This window comes from Portunus trituberculatus, chromosome 18, assembly GCF_017591435.1.
Source record: "Portunus trituberculatus isolate SZX2019 chromosome 18, ASM1759143v1, whole genome shotgun sequence".
Classification (NCBI taxonomy): Eukaryota; Metazoa; Arthropoda; class Malacostraca; order Decapoda; family Portunidae; genus Portunus; species Portunus trituberculatus.
This window is the reverse complement of record NC_059272.1, coordinates 22835986-22854855: the sequence shown is the minus strand read 5'-3', so window position 1 is coordinate 22854855 and position 18870 is coordinate 22835986. Positions and strand designations below refer to the sequence as shown.

General features: G+C 40.6%; 1 long non-coding RNA gene across 1 annotated transcript in view; it reads right to left on the bottom strand.

The window, feature by feature from the left end:
- Positions 1-18870, bottom strand: part of LOC123505802 — a 28901-nt gene that overhangs the window by 6858 nt on the left and 3173 nt on the right. The window contains exon 2 of the long non-coding RNA XR_006675260.1: positions 6931-7203. This is a non-coding gene — a long non-coding RNA (uncharacterized LOC123505802). The remainder of the gene's footprint in view (positions 1-6930; positions 7204-18870) is intronic.

Here is an 18870-nt window from a genome sequence, read left to right as displayed (position 1 = left end):
GACTGATAGATTATACAAACAAAAATAAAATTTAAAATTTAAAAAAAACACAAAGAAGCACAAACACTCACCAAGCCAACCAAGAAACCCGCAGACATGAAAAATTAAAAGAAAGAAAGAAAGAAAAATAGAAAATAAAAAGAAGACACATCTGAATTCATACCATACAGATCAAACGTTATATGTATCCCGTGAGAAATATACAACTGTCTTTGGGAGAAGAAAGGAAGACAGCTGGACGGAGGAAGCAGGAAGGGGGAGGTGGAAGGGTGGAGTGGATGAGGGACACAAGTTATGTCACAGGTGGAACAGGATGATACGTGAGAGAGAGAGAGAGAGAGAGAGAGAGAGAGAGAGAGAGAGAGAGAGAGAGAGAGAGAGAGAGAGAGAGAGAGAGAGAGAGAGAGAGAGAGAGAGAGAGAGAGAGAGAGAGAGAGAGAGAGAGAGAGAGAGAGAGAGAGAGAGAGAGAGAGAGAGAGAGAGAGAGAGCACATGTCACTTAGATGTAACAAATCAAACAGAAACAGATTGCACAGACACACATGTCGCTCCCTCGCTTCAGACTCAAGACGTGAGGCGCTCCAGTGACGCAGCCAAAGACAAGCCAGACTCGGGAACGCGAACAGAAGCAGAATCGAGAAATCTGAGACGTAGCCAGACTTACGGAAAATGTAGACCTAAGCTAATTGGAAAAAAAAAAATCTTAGGACTGTGAATATTTCTAAAAACCATTCTGGCATTTCGAAAAAGATAGTATAAGAGGAAAATTTGAGGATAACGAAGAGGAGTCACTATCATAACTAACTTTGTGACTCAAGTGGTATTACTGTAAGATCAACCCTCCCACTCAACTCTCAGGATATCCCCACAGCCCTCATTCTGGTTTAACTGTTCCATGGTGTGCGGGTGTAAGGGGACTTTGTTGTCGTGGTTCCAGTCAGTATGAGTGCTTTACTTGGCTAATGGAAAGTGTTACTCTGTTCAGGGCTAAAGAGGAAAAGAGAGGCACAGCAGACGGTGTGAAGTGTGCTATAGCGATGGATGAGCTTCCAGTGACTCCCAGCTTGACTTTAAATGTATTATGTGGCATTGCGTGGAGTTGAATGTCAGAAACTGAGAGGAGTGTCTTGTACGTATCAGGTGGAGGGGTGTTCTTGTGTATGTGGAGTCCTGAGGTATTAAGTTCATTATGTTGTATTTTTTGTATATACTGTTTTAAGTGCCCGGTGTTGAGATAAACGACTAATAATATCATTGTGGTAGTGTCGGTGTAGTGATCATTGGAATCTATACACATGGAATAGACTAAAGAGTAAAATGTCATTATGAATTATCCTTCCATCCTGGTATGAGTGAAAGAACCCAGAAATCCTTAGATTAGCTAGCCTGGGGTTCATAAGTCACAAGTAAAAAATAATATAAAAAAAAACATTGTGGATAACAGGAGTAAAAAGTAAAGTATTCCAATCTAAGTGCCATTCTAATGGACAGGAGGTAAAAAAAGGACGAGGGCTGCAAACCCTTGGATGTTCTGTCTCCACTACTTGAACGTCTTGAAAAAGTTATTGGTGTTTTCAAGACTTTCACGACTAGTGAGAGCGTCCCACTTCCACTTATGCAAGTTACTGGCTTTCCTTTAGTTTAGTGTTTCCATGACTTTGGTTACATGACTTTACTGACAGTTTACACTAAAAGTATCATCAATAAGAAAATATTCATTCTAACCCGAGTGATGTGGCGTCCTTCCTTTGTTACACTTGCTCTTTTATTGTCCTCGAACGTCAATCGACCAAAAAAGAAAAGACGCGTCACTGGTTGTGAAAAAAAAAGTCACTTGTGCGTGGGAGTGCTCTCTCTCTCTCTCTCTCTCTCTCTCTCTCTCTCTCTCTCTCTCTCTCTCTCTCTCTCTCTCTCTTTCGATACGTGCATATTCGTAAATACCTACACAAGACATCACAACGCCTTGGAGAAAAGATCACAGCGACAGATTTTCCGCGGCCCACCAATATCGGCTCTCCCTTCCCTCTGTCCTCTGATGTTCTGTACTCCGCCGCTCCTTCTCCTGCCTTACAAGTTCTAATACTGACGACAGTCCCCGAATCTTTTAGTGGGTATATATATATATATATATATATATATATATATATATATATATATATATATATATATATATATATATATATATATATATATATATATATATATATATATATATATATATATATATATATATATATATATATATATATATATATATATATATATATATTTCACTCTCCAATCTCTTCTTCCTCAAATATTAGGTAAGAAGAAGCGGATTTCTGAGTGACTCTTAACAAGCTTATCCTTTTCTATAATTTTCTATTTTTTTTTCTATACTATTTCTACATCACTAATATGTTCATTTCTGTATTCTGGCTTTAGTTCGCTACTATCTCCTATTCGTCTCATACTAAGCAAAGAAAACACACTTGAATCTCTTATTAACCTCTATCAAACCCATTTTCCTTTCTGTGAACGTTGCATATCGGATTTCCACCGCACCAGTATGTTTATTTTCATATTGTACATATCGTTTCCATGCTTTACTCTTCCTCTGTACTGCATAAAGAAAGTAAAAACACGTGGATTTGCTTTTGACTTCCACCATACCAATGACTTGCTTCACATACTTATACTACATTTGATTTCCATATTATCAGTATTGTTGTAATTTTCAGTTGTTTTTTTTTTCCATGTATACCATATTGATTTCTACGAAACTACTTTCTTCTAAAACGTTGATAATTTTCGCATTTCCAACTCACCAGTACGTTACTGCATTTCGAGTAGTTCCCGCACTCGCAAGGTTTCCATATGGCGCTTACTTAACTCAGGAAGCTGATTGGATCACCAGCTTCCCTCAGCACGCCAGCACCGGACTAGAAGACGCTTAAGTTGAGAATGCCAGATCATTAAGTGACGAGACGGTTCATTTCCCATTTTCCTCACGGGAGAACGTGCAACTTCACCTTTCCTTCCCCTCTCCCCCTCCCCTCACCAGTGTCTCTCTCTCTCTCTCTCTCTCTCTCTCTCTCTCTCTCTCTCTCTCTCTCTCTCTCTCACGTTTACAAGATTTTTCTATGATCTCATTTCCTTAAAATAATTTTCTTTATTTGACATTTGATTAAAACGTGTGTGTGTGTGTGTGTGTGTGTGTGTGTGTGTGTGTGTGTGTGTGTGTGTGTGTGTGTGTGTGTGTGTGTGTGTGTGTGTGTGTGTGTGTGTGTGTGTGTGTGTGTGTGTGTGTGTGTGTGTGTGTGTGTGTGTGTGTGTGTGTGTGTTCCAAAGGGACTGACGTTCATCAATCATCAGCATTAAATAAATAGGTCTTGACACCCGCCCTTGCAAATCAATTCGTCTTCCTGAGTACTCGTACTGCGAGAGATTTAATTAATCCCTTCTTAGTTTAGCGAGGGCAAAGAGAGAGAGAGAGAGAGAGAGAGAGAGAGAGAGAGAGAGAGAGAGAGAGAGAGAGAGAGAGAGAGAGAGAGAGAGAGAGAGACCGCCTCAATTCAACATCTACAAAGCAGGCTATTGCAACCACGTGGAACAAAATTATATAAGTTACCCCATTCTACCTCTCATTTTCTTTTACTACCCTCACGTCTTGCTGTGTTCAGTGCTTTTCCTTAGAGTGAGGCACGAGGAGGCACACACAGAGCCACTGGTAGACTCATTAGTCATTACAAGTACACCAATAAAAAATAAATAGATAAATAAAAAGAAATAACACAAGTAGAATGACTCTCCTCACGCTTAGACTTATAAAAATAGGACCACAGTATCTACAGCTATTCATAGTGCATAATAACACTACCTTCTCCACTCCCAGATCAAAGAGGGACAAGTGGGCGATGATAGAGGGTAAAAAATAATCAAGATAAGAGGATAAAGGCGACTCATAAAGACTTCCAGGCGTAATCAGAGGACAAGCTACATCAAAGGCACGGTTGTAACGAAAGCTACCAGTCTCTTTACATTCAGATCCTGCTTCAATAGATTTGTATGGATTTTAATAGCCAGAGTGAACTGTGCATAATCCAATATATGTTCACTAAATCTGTCAATAAACTACCTCTATGGATAGCTTATTTATCTCTTTCCTTAAGTCTTTTGTATGGTGTTCTTCCTCCAAATGTTTATCTTCAGTACTGGGACGCATTTTTACCATGAGTCTTGGGTATGATTAGACGATTTTATTTACAGTAGGAAGGGTCTATGGAGATCAGAAGATTAATTGTCTAGAGTCTTCACTATTTCAATTCCCTCATAACTTTCTAAAGCTGTATAAAATCGTTTAATAGTAACTACAATAATTATGAAAACGTGCCATGGTACTGAAGGGGTTAAATCTCTCACGAGGATGGCCACTTTATATTCTCGGCAGTAGTTTTCATCTCCGGCATCCTCTTACCATGAAGCCCAAGAGCATTACCATACTGGAGTGCTTATCGTGACCTAACAATAGTGGACTGGGTGGCCTGAAAAGTTTTTACGATGACGCCTTACGTGTATTATCTCTTTTTATTCATTGATTGAGGTTTACGTCCCCAATCTGTATTAATCATTCAGCTTAGTTTGATGTATTTGTAAGTGATAAGACTTAAGTTACTGTGTATAAGTCCGGGGATAATGAGATGGTGCAATCTATAATATATTGAAACTGATGGCAAGATTTTTAGAGGACGGAGCTTCGTTCATTTGCATTGGCATTTAATAATAACGCTTTTCAGTGTGATGTTCATGAATACGTTCAATTATTCTCATCATTATCATCAGTTTGCCGGAGTGAAGGAAAAGCACCTTATCCCGCTCGCAATTTAGATGAATGTCAAATAACGACTGACAAAATATTATCATCAGTAGTAGTAGTAGTAGTAGTAGTAGTAGTAGTAGTAGTAGTAGTAGTAGTAGTAGTAGTAGTAGTAGTAGTAGTAGTAGTAGTGGTGGTGGTGGTGGTGGTGGTGGTGGTGGTGGCAGGAGTGGTGGTGGTGGTGGTGGTGGAAGTAGAAATAGAAAATAGTAGTAGTAGTAGTAGTAGTAGTAGTAGTAGTAGTAGTGGTAGTGGTAGTGGTAGTAGTAGCAGTAGCAGTAGCAGTAGTAGTAGTAGTAGTAGTAGCAGCAGCAGCAGCAGCAGCAGCAGCAGCAGCAGCACCACCACCACCACCACCACCACCACCACCACCACCAGTAGCAGCAGCAACAGAAGTAACAACGAAATAATGGCACCAGGAGGAGTAGAAGCAATAGCAGTAGCAGCAACATCAATAGCAGTAATAAGAGTAACAGCAAAACTAGCAGTAACAGCACCATTCATTACAAACATTACCACTCCTTTTAACCGATCTCATTCACAGAAGCTGAAGGGTGTACAGTAAGCTCACTCCCTTTGCTTTAAATGTGCAGGCAACCACAAGTCCAAGGATTGCACATCTACAGAGAAGAAATGCATAAACTGTGTGAGGTTTAAGAAACAGAATACTGACCACTCGGTAAATAATAGTTGTTGTGTTGTGTTGGAAAGTGAGATTGACAGGATCAGAAATATTACAGATCTTGGCTACTAATGCTGTGAGCTCTATGTTGAAATGTTGTTTATTAAATGTTCAGTCAGTTGGAAACAAGACAATATAAATCAGAACTTTAATTAATGATGAGAATCTAGATATTCTTGCTTTGACTGAAACATGGCTGAGTGAATATGATACTGCGAAAATTAAAGAAATGACCCCTGACACTCATACATTTGTGCACATACCAAGGAAAGAAGGAAGAGGTGGTGGTGTTGGTCTTTTACTTTCTAGAACATGCAATAAAATTAGGATGGATAAGTCAGGAAAACCTGAGTACTTGAGGAACTTACTGGAAACATTTCACCATGACACTACGATGGAGCTGAGACACGATGCAGACCCATACAGACTACATGAGCCAAGAAATAACCTTGGCATGGGATGTCGAGCATTTGCAAGATGCGCACCAAGGATTTACAATAAACTGCCGAGTGATATCAAAGGTTGTGCCAGGATCGATATCTTCAAAAAGAAATTGAAGACATATTTGTTAAAGGAAGTTTATGACTTTAACGGCATGGAAATCAAAGACAATTATAGATGCTAGTTGCTTTTGAGGGAGGCTCTGCTGAGCGCTGCCTCGCAGTGGAGCGGAGCCTTGAACAAACACCACAAGTAGCAAGTAACTCCCATGAACACGCCGCTTTTGCTCTGAAACCCTATCAAGTCTGCGACACCGCTCCAATATAAGTCCTGCTACCTGCCACCACAATGCCAGTCAGTGATATTTTCCTTTTCCTTCTACATGTTTCCTTTACAGAGAAGCCTTGTCCGTCCTATATGAGTGTGTGTGTGTGTGTGTGTGTGTGTGTGTGTGTGTGTGTGTGTGTGTGTGTGTGTGTGTGTGTGTGTGTGTGTGTGTGTGTGTGTGTGTGTGTGTGTGTGTGTGTGTGTGTGTGTGTGTGTGTGTGTGTGTGTGTGTGTGTGTGTGTGTGTGTGTGTGTGTGTGGATATGTGGCATCTCGCAGATTTTCTTATCCCGTATCACAGAACAATAAATGCATTCTTTTACTTATGTTTGTATTCAAAGTGACGATCTTTCATATGCGCGAGAGGCACGAGAATAACAGAGCAGCTGAATTGACAAACCCTCGCTTTTTCATGCAAACGATATGCCAAAGTAGAAGAAAAACGCATCACTCATAAAGAAATCAAAGGTAATGAAATCAAATCAGAAATAACACCAAAAATAGCAACTAAATTATGTACAATGTAAAAATAAAACAGGTGAAAATTTTGGAAAAGGGAATGTCTCAACTATTCCCTCTTGCATAACAACTAGACAGGAAACAAATGGAGTGTTGGAAGTACTCACTTTCCGCTGTGGTGGATTCAGGTGGCCGTGGAGAATTGCTGTTAAATTATGGTGGTAGTTGTTGGTGGTGGCGGTGGTTGTTGGTGGTGGTGATGGTGGTTGTGGTGGTGACTGTCGCGTTGCTGTGGAGACGTTGGCCAGAGGATCACCGGGGAGGCTCAGTGCAGGTACAAGCCATTGTTCCTTGTCGTAAAGTCAGACTAGACGGCTTACCTACGACTGTCCCCATGTGATCTCCAGACCCAATGCTCGCCACCCGCTTGCCGCTGTGCTCTGGATGGGGAAGAACACACTGTCAAGACTGGTGAGATTTGTAGAATAAAACTTACAAAACTCCGTCTAAGAAAATGTTGTTTTGGTTAACCTCTTCAGTATTGGGACGCATTTTTACTACGAGTTTTGGTTGTGATTAGACGATTTTATTTACATTAAAAAGGGTTTATGCAGATCAGAAGATTAATGAACAAAGTCTTCACTATTCTAATCCCCATATAAGTTTCTGAAGCTGTATAAAAACGAAAAATAATAAGCAGAATAAACATGAAAACACGTCATAGTACTGAAGGGGATTAATGCCAAAAATCACTAACATTTCATTGCAGTTGTAATTTGAAAACGTATGTTATCAAAACTCGTACAAAACAAAATTTAGACAGTTAAAAAAAATAATATCTTCATCTCTTTTACCAAGGTTGCTTGAAATAGAGAGGATCTTAACATGAAGCGTGATCTAGTGTGGTTCCAACGAATCATTGCTTACATAAGACAACTTCTAAGGATTTGTTTTGGAGATATCTTTCCTGGGCGGTAAGTTTTGTTGTACAGTAAAGAAATGACAAATCTAAGATTCCTAGAGAGAGGCGTCTTAAAATTTTGAGGAAAAGTTTCTTCGCGGCGTGAGTCACGGGTGGGGAGGGAACACCGGCCGTGACCTGTGACGAGGACTGCACCGGTGTGGCGTGGGTTCCAGCACGTCATCTCTACAACGAGCGTCCTGCTGAAATCCAGAAGTATTCCATCCATGATCCAACTATGTGTGGAGGTATCTGTCCTTAATCCTGGCCACACACACACACACACACACACACACACACACACACACACACACACACACACACACACACACACACACACACCTTTATACTCCCTAAGCTCTTGTACGCCTCCCCAGCGTGGTTCTCCTCCCTGAACCTCACACAACGACAGCAGCTGGAGAGGGTTCAGAAGAGGGCGTGCAGGGTCATCCTTGGGCCTGCCTACAGGTCCTACGAGGACGCCTTGACCTGCCTGAGTCTGCCGCGGCTGGCCACAAGACACCAAGAAGCCTTGGAAAAATTTGGGGAAGGGCCGCTGCATCATCCACGTCTCCGCCACCTGCTACCCCCAGACGTGCCTCTCCCTGCCCGCGCAACCCGACACCAGAATCGCGTGGCGCCCTTAAGAGCACCGCGCACTGACCGGTACCACCTTAGCGCGGTGCCCACTATGGTGCGAGCCTTAAATAAATAAATCAATTAAATCAATAAACTAATTCTTGGTTAAGTTAGATTTATAGTTAGGTTAAAGATTTCATTGTTTTAATGTCCCCCCCCCTGTACATTTTCAGTGTAAACTTTTTGTGGCACTGCCAAATTAATAAACCGTATATTATTATTATTATTATTATTACTATTATTATTATTATTATTATTATTATTACACGCACACGCACACGCACACGCACACACACACACACACACACACACACACACACATGAAGGCTCGTACTATTGTCACATCATTCACTCAGTCATGTCTCGGTTTATTTCCTCACCGCAAAGTATTACTATTCCAATGTATTACAGCCACTAATGAAATAGAATAATGTAAATGATATCAATACTAAATCAGACAGGCAGGTCGACGACTCGGCTAAACAACAACCACCACCACGACTTCCAGATTTTCCTCCACCTCCTCTTCTTCCTCCTCCTCCTCCTCCTCCTCCTCCTCCTCCTCCTCCTCCTCCTCCTCCTCCTCCTCCTCCTCCTCCTCTATATTCTCATCCTAGGCTTTCTGTTAATGTTGTTGTTGTTGTTTTTATTACTGATGTTGCACGTTCCTTCTTTTCTTCTTCCTCTCCTACTTCCTCTTCTTGCTCCTCCTCCTATTTTTCTTTCTTTTTTTTCTTCTTCGTCTTGTGCTTCTACTACTACTACTACTACTACTACTACTACTATTACCTCTTTTTTTTCCTCCTCGTCTTCAATTATTCCATTACTGCACTATTTCTCTTCAGACTCATTTATAATTCCCGTCACCTCAATAACCCAATACTCCAGTAATCCATTCGTGCAAGAATAAAAGGATCTGCTATAACCTCGCTCCAATACCCTGGCGAGGCACACAAACAATTACCGCTTTATTTCAGCATTTCAGAAAAGAATAGCGTGTTACAATGTACTCGGTAATTTGGCTCAGGATTTCGCGTCTCACCAATAACATATTACGCCTCTGGAAGGACTGATCTCACTGCTCGAACCGCTCAACGTGAATGGATTAAAAGATGAATTAAAAAAGGAAAACACAGGGCTATGGACTTGTGCCTTCTCATACAAGAACAAACTCAGTAATTTAATCGTTAGTCCTAATTCATCACGAAGCTTTAAAAGGAGGTAAGAGAAATTCATTCATAGCTCACGATGACATGGATGAAATCAAACAAATACACACACACCAAAAAAAAATCATTCCATCGCCAATCTCTCTCTCTCTCTCTCTCTCTCTCTCTCTCTCTCTCTCTCTCTCTCTCTCTCTCTCTCTCTCTCTCTCTCGTAAATCCCTCTCCTCCTTCCCGCCTGTCTTATCCAGTCATCTCCAATACCTAACTTCCCTCCTTTTCTCTTCTACAGGAGTACTAAGTCTCCGGTCGTCTGCTCCCTTATCCCTTTCCTCCGCAATTATTTTCTCTTCCCCATAACTTGCTTTCACCCTTCCTTTAACCCTCCCCACTTCCTCTTCCTCACCCTCTCCCTCTCTTACCTGTCTTCCCACACAGCAGGCTTTCCGTAAACCGCTCTATGACTATCACTCACTAATTTAAGTTATTAATATACCCCAGCATGATACACAGAGGAAGACTTAAAAATTCTTAGCATAGCCTTCAGGGAGACGCAGGAGCACCGGTTAGTTACTTAATGACACGATAAATTGCAGTTGAGAAAGGTAAAGGGGCGAGAGAGAGAGAGAGAGAGAGAGAGAGAGAGAGAGAGAGAGAGAGAGAGAGAGAGAGAGAGAGAGAGAGAGAGAGAGAGAGAGAGAGAGAGAGAGAGAGAGAGAGAGAGAGAGTACGCAGGAAGATGAAATACTGCCTTGTTTTTTGATGGAAATGAAACAGTGTCCGGCTTGGGTTCAACACTGTTTATACAATTACTGTCAGGAGGAAAAAAAAAAAAAAGATATCTGAGAAGTGGTCCACGTGTTCTGGTACTGCGTAATGAAGGCATTTGAAATCGTCCTTCTCCTCCTCCTCCTCCTCCTCCTCCTCCTCCTCCTCCTCCTCCTCCTCCTCCTCCTCCTCCTCCTCCTCTTCTTCTTCCTTATTCTCCTTCTTCGGTACTCCCATTTTTTTTTTTTTTTAGCTTTCTTTTTCATTTTTCTTAATCTTGGTACTTACTTCTTTTCCTCTCTTTATCTCTCTTAGTGTTCTTCCTTCTCCTCCTTCTCCTTCTCTTCCTTCTTTTTTTCTCATCATCCTTCTCCTCGTCTCGGCTTTTCGATTTCTCTTATTACTTGTTCCTTTACTTCACTGACTCAAGGTTCCTCTACACCTCTCCCTCTGACTCCAAAGGCTCTTCCAAATGTTCCTTTCCCTCCCCTCGATAATATCATTCTCTTCCTCCTCTTTCTCTTCGTCTTCCTTGTTTTGCTGGTCGTTCTACCTTTTCTATTCATTATCATTATCATCATCATCATTCTTATTCTCCTCCAACGACCCGCAACAGAGAAAAACAAGTCAGTTCTCAGTAATGAGCTTTTCATGGACGGGACTCTTCTCTCCTACACTCGATGCAAAATTAAAATCCATCACTCGTCTTTTGTTTTCACTCCTGGCTGTCCTTTACGGTCTATTTATTTTGAAGCTCATAAATTAAGTCAGTGCAAATAGAATAAGTGTGTGTGTCGGGTACGGGGGGGAGAGGATTGATTCTGAATTAGCAAACAGCTGGAAATTTCTCGAAAATTAAAGAGAGGATATCAAGCAGATAATTTCATATTAAAAGAAAAAAAAACATTTCACATGTATATAAAATCCGTGTTTTATTTGCCTTTTGTAGAACTTATTTTCAGGATAATATATATTCTTCGTCATTCCAGATGAAGAGTTGCGAAAAGATTTTTACTTCTATTAATACGTCCTCACCATACTGAGGCGCAGAAGTGGAGAGGCGGCAGCAGCTGTGGCTTAAAGCTGCAATGAGGGCCTTTGAGTGGCCTTTGAGGTGCCTGTAAGTTAAAAATCACCTTACTTTGGAGACGAGAGAAATTAGGTACGAGGTTACAACCATTCACATTGGCGTCTTCCTGCTGCCCCTGGACTCACATAATTTCATGAACTTTAGGTAAATATAGCTCGTAGCAGCTGCCGCAGAGTGTTTTAGACTTTGACGTAGCCGGCAACTGCTTTGCACCAGCACAGCCATGAATCACTGCCTAATGGTAAATTACAGTCAGCTTTTTTTCCATATATTTTTCTTTTTAGTAACACCACATTCGTTACCTTTCCATTCTTTTTATCGTGTGGTAACCAGAATAATTAAACGTTTTATATGTAAATAAGGAAAACCATACGACTTTTCACTTAACGAACCAAAACACCTTACGAATAATTTTGTGTTTTTAAAGATTGAACTGCCTATTTGTTTTCCTCTCCTCTCCTCTTATACGTCTTCTCTCTCTCTCTCTCTCTCTCTCTCTCTCTCTCTCTCTCTCTCTCTCTCTCTCATACATCTTTAATATCCTAATTAAGCACAGCTCCTTCAATCTCAGCAATCAATCATGAAATTTTCTGCATTAAATCAGCTATCAAAGTCATAAAATTCCCTCCCGCCAACACTGAATCGTAAGAACGACTCCCTGGGATGACGAAGAAGTGGCAGGTTTACTGAATAGGGGAAAGTATTTGACTGGGAGCCCTGTGAGGTGATCCGTGGGATAATGAGAAAAATAGTTGAAGAGAATGGCTGCTACACACGCTAATGGCTGCTGAGTGGATCAAATCTTCGCTTACAAGTAAATGGCACAGGAAGAGGAAAGGAACTGTTCAGGTTCTTGGAGCATAAAAGCATATGAAGACCAGGTTTGCGTGTTCTTGATTGAGGTGTTTAGAGTTTATTGGTAGTTGATGTTGTACTTAAGAGTAGTAGTAGTAGTAGTAGTAGTAGTAGTAGTAGTAGTAGTAGTAGTAGTAGTAGTAGTAGTAGTAGTAGTAGTTAAAAAAATATATAATAGAAGATATGAGAAGCTACATGACCCCTACTTATCTCTCCCATCTCTGCCCGTAAATTTACAGCACAAAGCCAAATGACCTACTCGTGACATTGAACAACACATCCATATTTCTCTCCACCTCTCATCCCTGTCCATAAATTTACTAGCATCCTCTATTAAAGCTCCGTGACGACTGCACCAACATCATCATTAATGTGTTCATACACGTTAGCTACCATTATAACTGAGTTCAATCTTTTTCCTATCCTCCAATTAAATCTACCTTTATGAAGCTTATGAGATTAACATGACTTTATAACTTCATAACAGTCACTTATCACTTTGTCTTGGAAATAATATCTTACTGTTTCTTTGAATATTCCAATAACCTTATACTTCCCAGAGACTGAAGCCAGAAACAATTGAGAATACAACCAATTAATGTCTAACGCGCTGATTAGACAAAACAATTAATCCTTCTAATGGCACAGAATGATGCGAAACAGATGCCGAGGTAATGAGAAGACTAAATACCTACGTTAGCAGCAACAATGTTACACGCATGGCTGTGTGGGGAGGCAATCATGACCATGTGTGGAGATCAAATGGAGTGTAATGACGCATTGAGTATGCAATGGAAACAGTTGCCCGCACGCCTGGGAGTGGGCAGTATAAAGCATTAATCTCCAAAAATAGAGGCCCAGCTGTGCGTTGATAAATGCAGCGACCTCGGTGATTATGAGCAGTGCGGCAGGTGGTGGTGTGGTAGTGGAGAGAGAGAGAGAGAGAGAGAGAGAGAGAGAGAGAGAGAGAGAGAGAGAGAGAGAGAGAGAGAGAGAGAGAGAGAGAGAGAGAGAGAGAGAGAGAGAGAGAGAGAGAGAGAGAGAGAGAGAGAGAGAGATCGGGGTAGCTTACAGATGGATGATAAACATTAAGACAAGTGAGGATAAGCGTGAAGATGAAATTAATAATACATGTAAAAGGATGATTCAGGTTAGGACAGATATTAGATGAAGTTAATTCAAATCACTAGATTTATTAAGATTATTATGATGCGCGGACTATCCTGAGCTTAAGCATCAATAAAATTTCATCCCTATTCCACCGCTGAAGGATATGAGATTCAGGGCACGGTACTTTTGTTGTAAACATATAACATACATTTAATGGATGACTCTCAAATATGCCGTGTTAGGAAGTTATTGTTTACTGCTACAACATACTCTTAATAATACGATATGGATATTTCTACCTTTATAAAACTCGTACTCCTGAATGTACCATAAATTTCATTTACTTCCATTCCTGTAGAAACGAATTTCTACGTACTCCGAACTCCAAACCAGTGTACGAGTTATCTTCCTACTTCGCTGAACTCAGTCTAGTAAGACAGCTTTTTGCAACCCAGCACGCGCTCGTGAACTCAGGCGGGGTGCGTGGCTTGGAATTATTTCATTAAACTTTACATCGATGTAAAAGTCTCGTTCACCATTAACGTAAAGGGGAGAAATTAATTAATAGCAAGGCATTCATTGATTAACACTAGAGATACTGACACTAATATAACACCTATCAAGTATTGAAATTCACATATGCAGTAGAAAATATACCCACTAGCAAAACATCACCCACTAGATTCAAATATCAGAACGGACAGTAATTTACATCTACCTTCGCTCGAACAAAAGTGTCAAAGCAATGACTAAGAGACGTTTTATTTGCTTCAAAAATGTTCAGTCTGACTAAGGTGACACTGACAATGATACTGACTGATAAAGTGGTACATGACGAGATACCCCATTGTTCATGATGAATGCAGCTGTGCACTTAGAACAGCTTGCAACACTGACAAACAGGACGAGCTGTTTTGAAACGCTTTGTACTCCTACTACTTTCAAAGATAACAGAGACGTTTGGCTGTGTTAATTTTGGATATTTGGGTGAAAATACGGAATCATTGTTAATCTATGACTAGAATTTTGAAAACATCCTTGAAGACACAAAAATATTCAATACAACTTGCTTAGACATATAAAATACCAGAATAAAGATACGCTTATGTATACGTTAGCCTTTCTTATTTAAAAGTCAATGAGTCTTTATTAAGAGTTCCTATAGAAACAATTTAGAAATGGACAATATTAATTAACTTACATCTCCTAGCTTTGCACTGGACACTGATGCAAATTAAATCATCAGAAGGACGCATGACGAGAAGATATGTTTTACAGTACTTCGCGTTTCACTTCATTAATTAACACTGTGCAGAGAGAGTTACTTAGTAAATAAAAACAAAAGAGAATGAGATACCAACAACGAATCAAGCCGTTTGTGGCGGGAGGCAGCGCTCCTCTCTACGCCCCCAAACCACATCATACTCCATTTTCCTGCAGGCGTGGCCTTGCCTCATGACCTAACGCCTAGCCTCGGACCCCTTGGACTAACGACACGTAGTGAGGTCAACCCCTGCGCCCATTCCCGCCCTACCTCAGTGGGCGGACAAGTCACAGGCAGCAACCATTACAATTCTTTTTTTTTTACATAGACTCAAATATTAATACACATTCCCAAGGCAGCTTTCCCTAGTTTACTGCGTGAAATAAACACGAATCGAAAAACCCAGAAATACACTCGACGACCAACCACGTAATGCATCCACAAACCTTCACCAGCTGCAAAATACGAAAGTCGCCATTGTTGACTTCAAGCTTAATGTTATTCAGAGTATAGCTTTTGATAACGGATCACGTTTCTCTAGTCAATTTTGAAAACGGGACGAAAAGAGAAAAGCGAACGACGCCAAGAGTATCAAAGCAATCAGGAAGCAGCGGAGGCGGTGATAGTAATAGTGGTGACGATGGTGCTGGTGACAGTGGTACAAGAGTGGTCACACACACACACACAGAGAGAGAGAGAGAGAGAGAGAGAGAGAGAGAGAGAGAGAGAGAGAGAGAGAGAGAGAGAGAGAGAGAGAGAGAGAGAGAGAGAGAGAGAGAGAGAGAGAGAGAGAGAGAGAGAGAGAGAGAGAGAGAGACTCCTCTTTCCAGCAGCATTTTTCTCCATTGTGTGATGTTAGTCGTGCTTTATATGAAGGACGGAGGAGTGTGAAGGAGAGTGAGGAAGTGTGAGGGAGAATAAGGAGGAGTGTGAAGCAACAGACAGGCGTAGGACATGCTGAGGTGTCCTGGTCCTTAAATTTCAATACTTTGGCGGGAATTCCAAACTCGATACGGTGGAAATTTCAGCGCCATCTTGATTGCCTCAGTGTAACTTCATCTAGCTCGTTCAGGTCCTTTAAACCAGACCCGACGAAGTGATGAAGGTCGCCACTGAAGAGAGGATCCTTCACAGATGAGTCTTTGTCGGAAGTGTAACTAATGAAGCGGCTTCCTCTGACATGTCCCTTACCGTCTGTGTTCTTTTTTTTTTTTTTTTTTTTACTTTTTTTTTTCCTTCTTTATTTTTCAACAAAAATGTGTGTACTTTTTCCTTTAGTGTAGTGTGTGCGTTTGTGTGTGTCGGCAAAGTGTTCTAACATGATTCTCTGTTCCTCCATAAGTTGCAAGGAATTATAAAAAAAAAAAAAATCTTAAACAGAGGTGCAGTAATTAGTAAAACTCCTAATATTTCTGGACGATATTCATTTACGTTGGCATTTCATTTTATATGAAGCTCTTTAAAATGTTGCACAAAAGCGATGAAGAACAGAAAATATTGTATTATGGTTTATTTTATTGCAATAAACTGAGCTGTTTCAGAAAGAAAACATCAAGAATACTCTTAAAAATCCTGAGCAACTTTTTGGAATCTTCCATAATACTGAGAGTAGTCTCTCTCTCTCTCTCTCTCTCTCTCTCTCTCTCTCTCTCTCTCTCTCTCTCTCTCTCTCTCTCTCTCTCATTCTATTTCTCTCTAAACTTCCTAACATAAAAAATAAATATTTTACTTTATTCTCGTAATTATTATATGCATTATTTTTTTTTCCTTATCAAAGCTACATATCCAGCGAAGTGAGTAACACCGGAACATGAATTTGCCGCACAACTTCTTGGCAACGTCGCAATTGCTTTTATAATCCCCAGAGAGACAGAGAACTACAAGTAATGGGAAAAACTTGCAAACACACACACACACACACACACCACGCCACACCACACAGCGAATTCAGGCTCCTCTCTTCCATGTTGACCTTCCCTTCCTGAACAGCAAGACGAGTAACAATAAATCAGTTCCGCTCCATAAATTCCAGCCGATGCTACCAAACTCTCGACTCTCTCATGTAACTGTATTGGAGATTTTAAAGTTGATGAAAAGGGCTACCCTACACAGATTGCCACGTTTAGACCTACTGGCTTATCGTTATTTTCTTTGTTTCTCTGTGTTACTGTGTTCTCATAAAATCCTTCAGTTTCCCAATAGGCGCAATAAGAAAGATATGAATATGAATGTAAAACTATAGCGTCCATGTGAAGAGACGCCTTCCCTCCACCTCAAACCCGTCCACTATTATTTGACTTATCTTTCCTTCATGACAACAAACACTTGATATATTTCTAATTATGTAAAATCACTGGTATGTATTATTCTTGCCAGCAATAGTTTTATTATGTCTCACACATACGTACGTACTATACTCGTCCAGTGTTACCTCGAAATCGTAAACATTCGTCTTCTGCAAAGCTGGAAAGTTAAGTAGCGTTAATTTTGATGTAAATCCACTCTGCCATTACTTTACTTTCGAGGGAAGATCAAAGAGGTGGTGTCGATACATACTTATTCAGCAGTGCATTCAACGCCACACTGACACACATGCAGGTAAATAACAATGACAGACAACAGCTACAGATACCGTAACGTGATGACACATTGTCGTATATTCTAGCAAATGTAAGTCACACGATAAATGACGAAACTTATTATATAATGTCACTGATCATAGTAGTCAGATAAAAAAAAAAAAAAAGAATTTTAATAACAGAATTTTATTAATTTCATAAATGGTGAGGTGACGGCGACGCACACGATGCCTGATTGTTCCAGATCTCCGGGGAAAAAGGAATGAAAACTAAATGAGTCAAACTGATATCAATACGATGCAATTCCAGCCATCAATTGCAATAATTAGCAGGCGGTGGAATTAACAAAATAACATTGGAGCGAGAATGACACAATGACTCAAAACATATCTCAATCTCCAGGTTTACCGTTCCACTTTTAAAACAGTGCAAGAGTTACCCAGTTACACTATTATTCTAGGCTAACCACCCACTTGACCTCAAATATCACCCAGCAAGTTACACAACAAGCGTCACCATCCAACCATCGACCTGCTGGCCTGCTCCAAGTTCAAACACAGACCAGTTCCACTCAAAAGATACGGGACGGGCCTTCAAATGCGCCCCTCACCAAGACACAAGTACTTAAGTAGACCCTGAGAGCCCTCGCTACCTTTCATCGTCACCTCCACTACCCATACCAAGAAAAAGATCAAAACTACCGCCAACACCTTTCTTTCTAATACACCTCCACTCCAGCCACTTGACACGCAACACTACAGCCATTATCACCACGTCTCTCTGCATCATTACCACAGTAGGAGGGATGAAAGTGGTGATGGCGGCAGTGAGTGTTGTTGTCATTAGTCATTCCCTTATATTCCTGAGAGTGGATTCTTGAGGCCAAATGGTTCACTGGGATGGAAAGGGGGGTGCTTATTCGTGTGTCTCTGTATTTCTCTCCTAACAGAAGAAGAAGAAGAAGAAGAAGAAGAAGAAGAAGAAGAAGAAGAAAAAAAACAGAAGAAGAAATAGAAGAAAAGAACTAGAAGAAGAACTAAAAGAAGAAGAAGAAGAAGAAGAAGAAGAAGAAGAAGAAGAAGAAGAAGAAGAAGAAGAAGAAGAAGAAGAAGAAGAAGAAGAAGAAGATGATGATGATGATGATGATGATGATGATGATGATGAGGAGGAGGAGGAGGAGGAGGAGGAGGAGGAGGAGGAGGAGGAGGAGGAGGAACAAAACAAAGAAGAAAACTAGAAGAAAAGAAGAAGAAGAAGAAGAAGAAGAAGAAGAAGAAGAAGAAGAAGAAGAAGAAGAAAGAAAGAAAGAAAGAAAGAAAGAAAGAAAGAAAGAAAGAAAGAAAGATAGATAGATAGATAGATAGATAGATAGATAAATAGAAAGAAAGAAAAACAAAGAAAAAATACACCACCATCACCACCATCAACAACAAACACCGCACATAATGTTTCTAACCAATGATAAATGGTAAACTACTCTCACTGACTAGCATGGCTCCTGACAGAATGGCAGTCACTCATCCTTTGCCTCCTACGTATGACAAACTAAATGTAAACATTCTCTTCCTCGCATGTTAACTTTCCCGAGCCGCCTAGCACGAGCCTGCATCACTTTTGTCCCGCCACTTTTTCTTTTCACAAGGCCTGAGTCATGAAACTGGACGACACCGACAAC